Source organism: Oryctolagus cuniculus, chromosome 5 (assembly GCF_964237555.1).
Source record: "Oryctolagus cuniculus chromosome 5, mOryCun1.1, whole genome shotgun sequence".
In the NCBI taxonomy this organism is placed as follows: Eukaryota; Metazoa; Chordata; class Mammalia; order Lagomorpha; family Leporidae; genus Oryctolagus; species Oryctolagus cuniculus.
This window is the reverse complement of record NC_091436.1, coordinates 119,300,441-119,316,166: the sequence shown is the minus strand read 5'-3', so window position 1 is coordinate 119,316,166 and position 15,726 is coordinate 119,300,441. Positions and strand designations below refer to the sequence as shown.

Genomic DNA, 15,726 nt, shown 5'->3' with positions numbered 1-15,726 from the left:
GGTCATGAATTGGCCATATCATTTATCTGTCATTAGAAGGGGCCTATCCTATGTTTCCCAAACATAGTACATTTATGACATTTTCATTTAAACCCTACCTATTGACACAACAAATCACAAAGAATTTTAAAATATAAAAAATTTCTGAAAATTGCTAAAATGCTTGTGGTTTATTCCATAGCTTTGCATTCTAGGTGGTAAGTAGAATAAATGTTTATAGATTGTTTCAACTTATTTACCCTAGTTTCCTAGACATATTCTATTTTTCATAATCATAAATTTTTGTAATAATGATTGTGTGTGTGTGAGGTACATCAGTTAAGTCACTGTTTGGTATCTCTGCATCCCTTGTTGTAGTGCCTGACTCCTCCATTTCCAATCTAACTTCCTGCTGATGCATGCAATGGGAAGTAGTAGGTGGCACCTCAAGTACTTGGGTCCTTGTGACTTACATGGGAGATCTGAATGGAACTTTGGGTTCTTGGATTTGCTGTGGCCCAACCTTGGCTGTTTGGGAAGTGAACCAGTTGTTGAAAAATCTCTCTTTGTCTCTATTTCTGTTTTTTATTTTTCACATAAATTGAAAATAAATGAAAAACTTTAAAAAATGAACTTAAAATGCATATCAATATTTTAGTATATGTCTCATCAACATTTTCTTCTAAATCAAATATGATCATTATATAGAGAAAATAATTGTAACCTATTTGCATTTCATTTTTTAAAAAAAAACTACCTTTTATGGCACCATCATTTTTCTTTAAAGATTTTATTTATTTATTTGAGAGGTAGAGTCATATGCAGAGAGAGGGAGAGACAGAGAGAAAGGTCTTCCAGTTGCTGGTTCACTCCCCAGATGGCCACAATGGCTGGAGCTGAGCCAATCTGAAGCCAGGAGCCGGGGGCTTCTCTTGGGTCTCCCACAGGGGTGCAGGGGCCCAAGGACTTCGGTCATCTTCTACTGCTTTCCCAGGCCGTAGCAGAGAGCTGGATCAGAAGAGGAGCAGCCAGGACTTGAACCGTCACCCATATCAGATTCTGGTGCCACAGACGGAGGCTTAGCCCACTATGCCACACCTTCAGCCCCTGCATTTCATTTTATAAAGTACTTTTATTTGTTTAGATGATATCATCTGATTTGATCCTTGCAATAAATTTGAGTTGTAGGATGCGTTCAAAGCACTTCCCTTGATTTTACAGGTGAGGAAGGTTAGACCCAAGCTCATCTTGCAGGATAGTGGCAGATCTGGTAAGTGCAATGCTCTGTCATCCCATACTGTCACACTTACATTATAAATGTAAGGGAACTTCAAAAAGTTTGTGAGAAAATGAAATTAAAAGATACAGGTTTTGATACACAAAATTTTGAAGTCTTTTGAAGTCTATAGTTTTTGGTAATATACACTTTTCACAAACTTTATGAAAACTCCTAATAAGCATGTGTTTCAAATCCTTTTACTACAAAATAAGCCTGTCACGTAATTCCATTTTTCACAAACTTTTTAATTCCTCACATAATATGTCCCTACACATCATACAGATATGCAAACACTGAGCTTTGTTAAAGTATTTGAAAAGCAAAATTGAAGCATATTTATTCAGTATAGCTTTCTTTATCTTTTGACAACTTACTAATTTACATTAGCTAGACAAAGATGGGCATACATTTGTGAGAAGATTGAACTGTAGAATATTTAAAAGGGATGCAGCTTTCTCTTTCAAGTCTCTGAAAGAAATGGAATTGCAGTAAGACTTCTTTTATAGGACTCTGGATGTATACTTTGATTAATACATAAGAATACTTAGTAATTATACTCTTAATTATTAGTGTGTAAAGGAATACTCTTCAAGTACAGTGAGGGTATTAAAAACAGTGTATTTTCATAAATAGTTTATATCTTATCCTTGTAATCTTTGTTTATGCTGGTGATTTGTTTAGTAGGTCTTTTCTTCATATATATGGTGAAGGCAAATCTGTTTACTCAGACTTTTGGTAGAGTAGAAATTTCAATTTATATGAGTGAATTAAGGGGAATTTACTTAATTTGTAACTTCCTATATTTTTTCACCATGTGTCTGCCTATACATATGAAATAATCTTACTAATAAATATTTCCATAAATTTGAGTATTCTGTAGAGCTACTGAATCAATTCATCAATAAGGCTAAGATGCTTCACATTATTTTATAGCTTCTTAGCATAGATTTGCCTTAGTCCATCTGTAGCAGCAGAGGAAATATGCTGTTTCCTTAAGTCCTTTTATGAAGGTGCCAAAAGGTATAAAAATATGAAGCCATTTAATAGCCAGGCTCTTTGAAACTACTGTGCACACACAGTGTGCATGCTAAGTTTAATCACACTGATGGATTTACATGTAATGTCTCAATCCCAGACTCCCTCATTAGTGCAGTCAATCTTGAAGTTCTCCCTGGTGAGAAGGGTGAAGGTGACTTCAACACCCGTGAGAGGGTTGGCTGGATATTGCCGACACCCAGAAAAAGACAGTGAGAAAAACTCTACCATATGAGGCTATAATCCTAGCTGTGGTCAATGTGTTGAAAGCTTTATATTTCCTGACCACAGGATCTTTCTATAAAATGAACAGGGAGGAGGGATATTCTCAGGATTAGCCAGCTGGCTATTTCTATATGGTTATTAAAATTTCTTGAAGAAATGGTGGGACCTTTAAACCCTTTTAAAATAAGATGGCTATATCCGTTTAGAAATCATAAGCTTCCCCTTCCCCTAAACTATTTTGTGCAAGAGGGAAGGATAAAATGTATTCAAACTGTAAATTCTGACAGTTGCAGCAGAAACATAGGAATATACAAAATGATGGTAAGAACAGCAGTAGTAGCAGAAGCCAGGAGAGAATCCAGATGTCACCTTCTCAGGAAATCTTTTTCTCCTCTAAGGACCCGCAGGTCAGGCTTTTTAATTTTGGACAAAACACAGTTTCATTCCATCCCATGCAGAGTGTGGGGACAGCCTCATCTTTTGGAGGCTGTATTTGGAACCTGCTGCCTCTTTGTATTCAATATCCACATGCTATTCCCCTAGCTTGCTTAGTGAATCCCCTCACAATAGTGGCATTAAAGAAAGCAAAGCAAAAGCAATGCATTTGGGCTCTTTGTTTAGAGAAGAAAAACAAGCAACTTAACATTCCACGTTTATCAAAAGACGCGGGTCATAAAGAATACTGTAGAAGTGATGGTAGAGTTGGGTCCTTTATATAAGAAATCCTCAGAGTGTTGAGTCAGAACTGCCAGACCTAGGAATAGTCTATTTTATAGTCTCTTCCTACTCTACCCCCTCCTCCTCCTCCTCCTCCTCCTTTTGAGAGACATTTAAAAAAGTGAAGTCAAGGCCAACCATATGTATATATCTTTATATATATACATACATGATTCTCTGTTTCTTTCTTCTCGTTTTCTCCTTTCAGTGAGTTCCTGAACCAGACAGATCATCATTGTCAGATGCAGGGCTTCTAGGCTGTACCTGGAGGAAATCAAATGTACTTTCAGTATCTTAAAATTTTGTTGAGACACTGTCCTTTTCTTCCAATTGCTTTTTGTAGATCTAGTGCATGATTGGAGCCTTAAATGAACGTGAAGAAAATCTTGAAAACTATAATAAAAACGATATTTCATTTTTAGCTTTTTATACTTTATATTGTCCCTTAATATTCTGTTTCATTTAATTCTTCTCAACCAATTCTTTGAAATATGTTTGAACAGCATAGAGTTAGTTGAGCAAAGGAAGGTTGAAGAAAGCCCCGTGACAGGCAATATAAAAAGAGATTTTAAGCTGACTCTATGGAAGTTTTCTAATTGCCAGTAGACATCCTACCACAGGAAAGAGTTCTCTGAATTGTAATTAAAAATGTATATTTACCAATTTGACTACAATAATTTAGGTGGATAATGAAAGGATGAGTTAGATTAAATTTAAAGGAATATGGTGTGTGTATTTCTGTGTGTGTGTGTATGTTTGGTGAGAGGACACATGTTTCCAGTTCTCTGGTGTGTAAAAGAAATGTTTGGGGCCGGCGCCATGGCACAGTAGGTTAATCCTCCGCCTGCGGTACCGGTATCCCATATGGGCGCTGGTTCTAGAACCAGTTGCCCCATTTCCAATCCAGCTCTCTGCTATGGCCTGGGAGAGCAGTAGAAGCTGGCCCTAGTCTTTGAGCCCCTGCACCCGTGTGGGAAACTCAGAAGAAGCGCCTGGCTCCTGGCTTCGATTGGCGCAGTTCCGGCCATTGCAGCCATGTGGAGAGTGAACCAACGGAAGGCAGACCTTTCTCTCTGTCTCTCCCTGTCTGTAACTCTACATCTCAAATAAAATAAATAAAATCTTTTAGAAAATAAAAAAATAAAAGAAATGTTTATTCAGTCAAAGGTGCTGGCACAGGTGGAAGAGAGGGCCCTGAGTTGATAGAAAGATCTCTGATATCTGGCACCTAATCATCAGGATTTTAGGAGCAGAGGAAGCAGACAGCATGGTAAGCAACTGTCCAGAGAAGGAATGAATATGTTAAAATATATTAAATATATAAAATATTAAATATATTAATATTTTTAAAAAGGAAAGGCAAGCAAAGTAAGACATTAACAGGGAGCTGGCACAGGCATGGAAAGCCATGACACAGTGGCAAAAAAACAATCTAAATGAAAGATCCTGGTGAACAAGACCCCAGCAGAAGGAACAGGCCATCAAAGAGAGAGGCGCCTTTCTCTGAAGGGAGGAAGGAACCTCCACTGTGATACGGCCTTGACTAAACAAGTTCAGAGTTGGTGAACTCAAGGGGCTTCCATAGCCTAGACAGCTCATAGCAAGAGTCTCGGGTGATTGCTGACATCATAAATAAGAGTGCCAATTGTTAAATCAACAACGGGAGTCACTGGGTACATGCTCCCCACGTAGGATCTCTATCCTTAATGTGTTTTACTATGAAACTTAAAAACAACACTACTAGTCAAACAATACCCTATACCTTGTGCGGTTGTGTGAGTACAGCCTGTTGAAATCCTTGCTTAGTATATACTAAGTTGATCTTCAGTATATGAAGGTAATTGAAAATGAAACTCGATGAAGGGCAGGATGGGAGAGGGAGTGGGAGAGGGGAGGGCCATGCAGCAGTTATTAAATATTTCAAGAGAGAATGAGAGAAGTAAAGAGAAGAAGGAAAGTAACAAATATGGTAAAATGGGGCTGGGTGAATGCAGGAGTTTGTTGTTCTTATAACACTTGTGTAAGTTCAATAATATTTCTACATAAAAATGTTTTAAAAAGTTAAGAAAGCATTTCTTTCTGTCAAAGAGAATTTTCCACTACTAAAGAGAGGAAAATTGAGATTTACATATTTGATCTGTGTTTCTACAACTTATAACTTTGCAGCTCTCAGTGGTGAATAAGAGCAGTATACTTAAATAATGCCGTATTTCTTTACATTAAATGCAAAATCCCAGTCAGCTTTGAAGATTCAGTATGTACAGCTGAGCTCATGCATTTGTAATAGATGAGATAATATGTTCTGAATGTAATGATATAAGAAACATTTATGAAGTACTAGGCCTATGTATATTTTTTCAACTTTTATTTAATAAATATAAATTTCCAAAGTACAACTTTTGGATTATAGAGGCTTTTCCCCCAATAACCTCCCTCCCACCTGCAACCATCCCATCTCCCACTCCCTCTACCATCCCATTCTTCATCAAGATTAATTTTCAATTATCTTTATATACAGAAGATCAACTTAGTATATACTACATAAAGATTTCAAGTTTGCACCCACACAGATACACAAAGTATAAAGTACTGTTTGAGTAGTAGTTTACCATTAATTCGCATAGTACAACACATTAAGGACAGAGATCCTACGTGGGGAGTAGGTGCACAGTGACTCCCGTTGTTGATTTAACAATGACACTCTTATTTATGACACCAGTAATCACCCGAGGTTCTTGTCATGAGCTGTCAAGGTTATGGAAGCCTCTTGAGCTGGGCCTATATCTGATATTACTTATCTAACATGTCCAACATGCTACAATGGACACAATGATCTTTTTTAAAAAAAATATTTATTTGAAAGGCACAGAGGGAGAGAGAGAGAGAGAGACAGAGACAGAGAGAGACAGAGACAGAGATTGACAGAGAGGTCCTCCATCCACTGGTTCACTCTCCAGATGGCTCAATGGCCAGAGCTGGGCCAATCGAAGCCAGGAGCCAGGAGCTTCTTCTGGGTCTCCCAATGGGTGCAGGGACCCAAGGACTTAGGCCATCTTCTGCTTGTTTCCCAGGCCATAGCAGAGAGCTGGATTGGAAGTGGAGCAGCCTTGACTCAAACCCGCACCCAAATAGGATGCTGACACTGCAGGCGGCAGCTTTACCCACTGCGCCATAGCGCCAGCCCCAGACATAAAGATCATGAGTGAAAACATAATTTGGGAACTTTTGGTAAAGTTTCCTCTCTTTAAAAATGATCAGATGGGTTTATTTTAAATACTTATAAAAGTGCTTTGTAGGGGCTGGCGTGGTCCAAGTCCTTGGGCCCCTGCACCTGAGTGGGAGACCTGGAGGAAGCCCCAAGCTCCTGGCTTCAGATCAGCTCTGGCTGTTGCGGCCATTTGGGTAATGAACCAGCGAATGGAAGATGTTTTTCTCTTTCTCTGCCTCTGCCTCTCTGTAACTCTGCCTTTCAAATAAATAAATAAATCTTAAAAAAAAAGTGCTTTGGAAAGATGCAAACGATTAAGAAAAATTGCATGCTCATAATAGAATGATGTGTGCTATATCTTGATATTAAAAACGGTTATAGATGAAAAAATCTCTTAGTACTATTTGGAAGTAGTCATAATGTAGTTCTATGTTATTTCTCAATTTCTTCTCACCAAACCCAGGGAGAACAGTGTGTGGCCAGGGGAAAGTCACTGCCATGGAACAAGTCTGGACATTTGTTTTTGTCTAATGAGCCTGGTGTCCATTTCATACCTTTCCATGTTGCTGGATTCCATCTTAGAGTGGCCCATATAGGCCTTGTCACTTATTTCTGTCATCATAGGGCACTTCAAAACATTCACTGAAAAATGGAATCAAAGATGAGTTTGTTTTGTTGCCAAAACGATATTGTGGGGACGCCATTGTAATCCATAAGCTGTACTTTGGAAATTTATATTCATTAAATACAAGTTAAAAAAAAAACTTTGAAATCTTTGGATTTTTTTCCAACTATGTGTTTTCCATGAACTTTGTGAAGACTCTTTGTATGTATGAATTTCAAAATTTTTGGCACCAAAATAATGTTTTATAGCGCCGTTTCTGTGAACTTTTTGAAGTACACTTGTACTTATATATGAATTTGCGCAGAATTCTTTGTCTCTCTCCCTGCCACAACCTAGTTTAGTATTTGGAGTGCAAAATCCTTATCTTCTTGGCTTTAGCTTCCCATCTCTTACTACTACTACTCTATGGATTCATGCTAATACTGGAAAAGTGAATAGTCTCTCATGTGGGACTTGTTTGGTTATTCTACAGCTGCCTAGAATTAACTATCTTTCCTTGGTTGTAGCAATGGAGAGGGTTTTGAAGATTTCCCTCAATTCTGGGAGTGGGAAACAGAACAAATTTCTGGCTGAGCACTAGTTAAAAGAATGTCTCCCCCCACTACTCAAAAGTAATTTACTTTATTGTGACTTCCTGTGTTTTGCTATCAACAACCCCCCATGACATTAGCAGCCCTTGGTTAAAAGCTGTTCACTGGATGCCTTGACAGACTTTTGCTGTTTAACTGTTTCATGCCCACTTAAATATGTCATATATATACACCTCCCAGTGATTTCATTGGGCTTTCCCACGACAAAGGTCCTGGTTCCAAATTGCAACCATTAAAGACACGCCCTGCTTTTTAAAACTTGCAGGTTTAGAACTGAGCTACAAGTCAAAAGTGGCAAATGAACGAATCCATGGGCTCTCCAGAAATTCCTCACTGTCTAACTCTGTAACAACACAGGACACAGCTAGATATTTCATCGGCAGTGGGACATTTTGAATGGAGAAGGAGGAACATGGGGTTTTCCTGCCTCTGTGCAAACATTTTGTTCCCTACCTTGTTCTCTGACAATTAAAAGATCGTAGGACTCTTCAAGCATCCACCAAAGAGTGATTTCTGTTGTATCTAAGGAAGCTTTGTACCAGCATCAGTCAAAATACAGCCACCAGCAGGAACTGTCACAGATGTGGAGACAGCAACACTGTCAGAGACATTCTCCCTTCAGCAGCAGCAGTTCCTTGGGGTGTCTATAAACATAGCCTCCTATCAAGTAGGCTTACAGATTGCCATAGTGTTTACAGATTGTCCTGAAAATGAGATGTCATGTGAGGGAGTTCTGGGGGTGCAACTCTTGAAATGAATTCAATATGAAAAATTAAAGTGATGTGGGATCTTAGTACAAGTTAAAAACCTATGCAGAATTGTAGATGAAAGGAAGTTAGTGCTCTAAATTATGTTATCACTGATGGGAAACGTTTATATCAATCATTAGGGCTGGAGGATGAATTTATATAGGGGTAATTGATGAGCCACATTAAAGAAAGCTAATGTAGATAATAGATGAGAAGTGAATAATGCCTCTGGTGTTTGGGCCTGCAGCTGTCCTCTGGGTCACAGTAGCTAACAGTGAGGAAATTATTTTTTAACTGTGTATGTAAGAAAATGCTGAGTACCTTTTCCTCTAGACATCCCTGAACATCCTAAGTCATTACAGGTGCTAAAGCCATGCATGGATTTTAAAGCCCTACTTGCAGACTCCAGAAAAGAAGGCCTGTGTGGTCTGTTTTACTGGGAGCACAGTAAAAATTAGTGGGCTCTATTTATTCATTACCAATCTGGTGGCAGAGATATATCCATTCCTGATGGGCCTTACATGCTTCTATTGTTTGTTGGGAAATTTTTCCTTTTTTTGCTATTAAATTTTCATCCCAGGAGTTGTGTTTATTTGGCACTAAGTTAAAAGCAGAGGATGTTGTTAAAAGAAGGGCCATTTTACAATTCCCATTAACACAGCATCTTAGTGCCTTCTGCTACTAAAAAACCAATGGATTCAGTCTCTGAAGTCTGTCATCAAAGGGCAGCTCAGAAATGATTAGAAATTTCAGATGTTATTTGTTTAATCTGAAGACATGTATCAGGGTAAAATAGCTGATGTTTTGTGCATATTTTGTTCCTTTAGCTTTTGGTAATATTTGTCATATCACATTATAATTTTGTCGTTTTTCTATGACATTCATAGAATATTTTAGACTTTCTATCCTATAGGTACAAGTGCATCTTTTTTTTTTTTTAAGATTTATTTATTTATTTGAAAGTCAGAGTTACACAGAGCGAGGAGAGGCAGAGAGAGAGAGCCATCTGATGGCTCACTCCCCAATTGGCCGCAAAGGCTGGAGCTGCACCGATCTGAAGCCAGGAGCCAGGAGATTTTTCTGGGTCTCCCATGCAAGTGCAGGGGCCCAAGGACTTGGGCAATCTTCCACTGCTCTCACAGGCCATAGTAGAGAGCTGGATGGGAAGTGGAGCAGGCGCCCATATAGGATGCCCGTGCTTCGGGCCAGGGCATTAACCTGCTGTGCCACAGTGTCGGCCCCACAAGTGCATCTTTTAAAAAAGAAAAAAAAAGATTTTGTTTGTTTATTTGAGAGGTAGGGTTACAGACAGAGGGAGGGAGAGACAGAAAGGTCTTTCATCTGTTGATTCACTCCCTAAATGGTTGTAACAACCGGAGCTGGGCTTATCCAAAGCCAGGAGCCCCGAGCTTCCTCTGGATCTCCCACATGAGTGCAGGGGCCCAAACACTTGGGCTACCGTCCACTGTTTTCCCAGGTGATAAGCATAGAGCTGGATAGGAAGAGGAGTAGCCAGAAAGTGAATTGGTGCCCATATGGGATGCCAGCACTGCAGGTGGAGGCTTAGCTTACTACACCAAAGCTCTCCCCACTCCCCACAAATTTTTTTTTTTACACATGAAAAGTTCTGTCTACTCTGACATGTACAAATAAGAGCATTTCAGCTTGGAGTGAATGATGGGAAATGTCCGTAGAGTCAGAAGATTGAGTTTGCTAATAAGACTGCACAGGCTTTAGAACTAAACTGCAGAGCATAAGAAGAAATTTAAATGAAACCAAAGAGATACTAAATAGTACATTCTCTTTTGGAAAAGTGATGATTCCTGATTTTCCTTTTTCCCTAAACATCACAAGAAACTAGTACAGTTAAATTCATTTAAGGTATTTGTACACTTCATATTATATACAGTAAATACTTCCCAAATTTCCTTTGAAATCTGCTGCCCAAATGGGTGCTTTCTTCTAGTATGTGCCACTATGTGTATTCTTGTTCTTCTTCTACCTAATGCCACTCTTTCTTTAAGCATCTCAGAAAGACCATCTCTGGTACTGACCTTTTTTGATCCCAGCCTATATTGTAGATGTCCTAGGAATACTGGAACTTTATAGCTGGAACTATTCTTGATGTCACAGGTGAATACTGTGGTGGGCTGGCTTTTTTCTCTTCTAAGAGGCTTTCTAGCAGTAGGAAGCAATAGCTACTCAATGTGCCCAGGTTAACTCTGGACAGATAACCACTTTATGACTGTCTAGGATACAAGGCTCTTCTTGACTTAAGTTTGGGTATCCTTCATTGATTTGCCTTCAATCCCTTTATTTTCTTTGCAAAGGCTTTCTGTGTTAGTATAAAACACTGTAGCTTGCATCAACTACTAGTTTTTCTTTCATTACCTTAATTTCAATTTTGTTCTTGGTTGAAATGGACACCCAAATTGGGGTGCTGACCTTATGACTTTTTTGAGAACTTTCATGGCTCTGTGTTTGGCCCTTCCTGTCTATTCCTATGTTCAAACATTCAAGAGTGTTCAAGCATTCTTAACTACATTGCTTTGTTTTTTTTGTTGCCCCCTAGTAAAGTCTTATGTTAGAATTTAATTTATTTCAACAGAAAAATAATGCCTATCGAAGATCAAGGGCTGTGCATGAAAATGAGGACCTGATAAAATGGGACATGCTGAACTCCATGAGAATGCCATAGAATAATGTGAAACAACAAAACTAGTTACTGTTACTGTCCACTTTCTTAATGTGAGTTTGCTAAGAAAGCATACACTAATGCTTATGATGATAATGTCAACATTTCTTCCTTAAGGTTGGACTACAATGTTTGTATTTTCATGACATTACAGATGTTTTAGTGGCTATCTGGAAGGCAGCTATGCTCACCACTATGCCACCAATGCTTGGTGGATATCTGAAAAAAATAATGATATGTGATTAATAGGTCTGGTTAAACTCTTGTGAAAGACAAAAGAAAACCCTGTTAATTCTCTAAGCTGTGAAAATAGTGGAATAGCATATTAGAGATGATTTTTTATCAGTGTGAGAACCCTAGATGGGTGATCAGAATACTTGGATGCAAGTGCTGACTGTGCTGCTCAGGTGTCACAGTCAGTTCATTCTTCTAACTTTGGGCTGTGGTTTCTTTACCTGTAAAGTGAAGGACCTAGGGTAGGTAGCTGGGTTTTATGGACTGTTTGAACTCTAAGCCTAGACTGAATGAAGGCATTTTAAAAAATAATAATTGTCTATCCTTTATTTTTTAAAATTCTCTTGTCAGGTTATAGACCCAGGTGACAGCTGGGGGACTCTGCTCAGTCATCTTATTAATGAAAATATTACTGAGCTTGTCCAGAAGATCTACAGATATGCTAATTGGCAGCTGCTCCATTATTCTCAGGGACCAATTCCAACTGAAATATTTGGAATTGGGTTTGAAATACTTCTTCCTTATTTCTGCCTGGGGGATTTATGTAAAAGAACAAAAAAAATTTACCTTAAGTCAAAGGATTCTCTGGTCTGATCCACCTCTTTTAGGACTTTATGAGCAGGAGGGAAGGTTATGGCAGTTTTTCATTTTCTACGAGAATGTCAGAGCTTGGAACAATAATGGAGTCTGGAATTGCCCTTCATAAAAGTGTATGAAATTATCAGCTGAATAGGAGGGAAATGCAGTAGGTGAGCTCACAGATATAATACAAAATAATGCAAAAATAATTTTCCTACTGCAAAGTAGTTTTCTTTCTTTGGCATGCAGGCCTAATCCATCCTGATATCCATACTGGGCATTTATCTTATATGCTTTTTTTTGGTAAATAACTTCATATTATATTATCATTGTGATAGACTCCTCTATCTGGAATTTTTCCAAGTGACATAACATCCCAAGTTAGGCTCCTTTTGTCAATGATCCAAAAGGCTGTGCACATTCTTCACACTTGATCTTAGCCAAAAGGCCGAGAAGCAATTCTACACATTCTTTAGAACTCAAGACCATGGATGAGGCACTCCATGAAACATGACATCCAAAAAGCTAATAAAAATCATGAACTTTTGAAGTCTTGACTAAGTTTGCAAGAGAACTAGGGATAAGGCAATGCAAGTATCCCAGGACAGGCCAACCACAATGCCTCCGAGGAACTGGCATTCATATAACCCTAAGAATGTAAATTGAATAATAATTTTGTAGTCTTTAAAGCCACAGCAGATGCCTGAGGTCAATATTAAACACAGAAAAAAAGATACCGTGTTTAAAATTCTGTTATAGAAACTTGAAGACTTTGTTGGATTTCCAAGGCTTTCTCTATACAGAAAAAACATATTCTGTTGAACACATGCATGATACATTATACATGCAGACATTTTAGGGGTTTATGGGTGGTGGCGGAGAGAGTAATTATGGACTGCTGTTTGGAGAAAAGGCAAGAGGAAAGATAGAATGGCATTTTAATGTCAAAAATATTTCAAAGACAAGCTGAGCTATTTTAAGAAAGGAAAGAAACTGAGTAAGGAACAAGAAGCAGAGTTGTCTGTGGAGAGATTTGCTCAGAGCAGTGAGCCCTACAGATCATTCTCTGGAGAATGGTCCTAGAGTTAGAATCACTGAAGACCTGGAGCTTACATTTCATTCCCTGCTCAATCTCTTGGTAGAAATGCCACTTCTCCTTTCTATGTTTACTTTTTCTCTTTTTAAGGAAAGTTATTGTCCTTGGCTATTTATTCCTCTTCAGAGTTTCTTTAATTTATGATGGTTACTGGAGCAGGTGTTTGGCACAGGGGCTGAAGTCACTCTTAGGAAATCCACATCCCTTCTTGGAGTGCCTGATGTAGTTCTGACTGCTGTACTTCTGATCCAGCTTTCTGTTAATGCACATCCTGGTAGGCAGCAGGTCGTGACCTAAGTGCTGAGATTCCTGCCACCTATGTCAGAGACCAGGATGGAGTTCCTGGTTCCTGACTCTGGCCTAACCCTGTTCTTCCTGTTATGAACATTTGGTGAGTGAAGCAGTGGAAGGGAGATTCTCTCTCTCACCCTCCCTCCTCTTCTCCCTCTCTTTGTCTGTCTTTCAAATAAAATTAAATTAACTAATATAATTATTACCAAAATTCTGTATATTCAAATCATTAATCTAGACCTATGTCAGTCAATGCTATTCAGAAACAAGGCTTACATTTATTTTTTAAAAAGGATTTTATTTATTTATTTGAAAGGCAGAGTTACAGAGAGAGAGGGAGAGAAAGAGCATGGGCTTCCATTCACTGATTACTCCCCAAATGCCTGCAATGGCCATGTCTGGGCCAGGCTGAAGACCAGAGCCAGAAACTCCATCTGAGTCTCCCACATGGGTGGCAGGGTCCTAAGTACTTGGTTCGTCTGCTGCTGTTTCCCAGGCATGTTAGCAAGGAATTGAATTGGAAGGGGAGCCTCCAGGAATCAACCAGGTGCTCATATTGGATGCCAGCATTGTAAGTGGTGGCTTAACCCTCTGCGCCACAATGCTGGCTTGAGGTTTACATTTCTAAATGCAGGTGTTAATAACGGAACATAAAACAATTACTCTTTTTGCTGTGAAGCTAGCTAAATGCTTGTAACACTTCTGGCATTGTCACAGAAGAAACACTGCTTCCCCATGGATAAAACTGTGAGGTAAATTAATAGGTTGGCAATAATTTTTCCAAATCCAAACACAAAGAAAAATTAGCAGCCTGGTAAAAAAGAGCAACAACTTTTGAGTCAAACAGTCTACTTACTTCTTATTTGATCTTGGGAAATTTATTTATTTATTTGTTTTTAACTTTTATTTAATAAATATAAATTTCCAAAGTACAACTTCTGGATTATAGCGGCTTTTCCCCCCCATAATCTCCCACCTGCAACCATCCCATCTTCCACTCGCTTTCCCATCCCATTCATATCAAGATTCATTTTCAATTATCTTTATATACAGAAGATCAACTTAGTGTATACTAAATAAAGATTTCAAGTTTGTACCCACACAGATATACAAAGTATAGAGTACTGTTTGAGTAGTAGTTTTACCGTTAACTCACATAGTACAACATATTAAGGGCAGAGGTCCTACATGGGGAGTAAGTTCACAGTGACTCCTGTTGTTGATTTAACAATTGACACTCGTATTTATGACGTCAGTAATCACCCGAGGCTCTTGACATGAGCTGCCAAGGCTATGGAGGCCTCTTGAGGTCACCAACTCCGATCTTTTTTAGACAAGGTCATAGTCAAAGTGAAAGTTCTCTCCTCCCTTCAGAGAAAGGTACCTCCTTCTTTGATGGCCCATAAATATGAGCTTGAACTTTCTCATCTGAAAAATGGGTTGTAATATTTACTTTATGTTCTAAATGATTGAAAAGGTAGGAAATACAGATCACTTAGCACAAAGTCTAGAAAATGACAGAATTCAAATCAATATTAGTTCAGTAGATTCTCCCTACTCTAATTTCCACCCTCCAGCTCCATTGAGAAGTGTATTCACGTTAAAGGAAATGTACTTGAGGGGCTATGTTGCATAGCAATTATTGATTCAAGTGTTGTATTATTGGTTATGTATCTAGTTGTGTACCAAACTGTGGTGTTTTCATCTTGATGATCAGGGCCCTAACACCTCCTAACGTTTTGTTTAGCAGCACTTACCTTTTCTAGTTCCCATGTCTCAGGACCACAAATTTCTTCCTGAGCTGTGTTATACTAATTCTGCTCCATTTATTTGTGGCTTATAAATAACCATGGGCTATTCTTTCCAGGTGATCTTCAGTTAGTAATTCATAGAGGTAATTTGGAACCCATTAGTGACTAAACTGGACACTTTATCTATCTCTTTTTGTATTTTTTCTGTACTAATCTTCAGTTTCACTATTATATTGTCTATTGTCTAAATTGCTTAAAGTTTTTATTAGTTTTTAATGAACTTTCATGATTAATAATTATTACTATAGAAAATATACTATCTATGAAATTACATTAGTCTTATTATTTTCATGTATTGTGTTTGTTCCTTTTCACTATTAGACTATACTGTTTGTCTGATTTATACATTTTTTGTATTATAATCTCATGCCTTTTCAAAACTTGCCAGTCTAGAAGATAGAAGGAAGGTAAAGAGCAAAATTGTCACACGTTCCTGGTATCAGGCGTAATTTGGTTTCCAATTGACTCTTTTGTAAAGATTGTCATGTTGAGGCTGGCACTGTGGGGTAGTAGTTTAAATATCCGCCTATGGCGCTGGCATCCCATTTGGGCACTGGTTTCAGTCCTGACTGTTCCACTTCTGATCCAGCTCCCTGCTGATGGCCTGGGAAAG

General features: G+C 38.5%; 1 long non-coding RNA gene across 1 annotated transcript in view; it reads left to right on the top strand.

Annotated features, from left to right (window-relative positions):
* Window positions 1–15,726, top strand: part of LOC108177370 (uncharacterized) — a 62,907-nt gene that overhangs the window by 7,699 nt on the left and 39,482 nt on the right. The window contains exon 4 of the long non-coding RNA XR_011389004.1: window positions 1,201–1,249. This is a non-coding gene — a long non-coding RNA (uncharacterized lncRNA). The remainder of the gene's footprint in view (window positions 1–1,200; window positions 1,250–15,726) is intronic.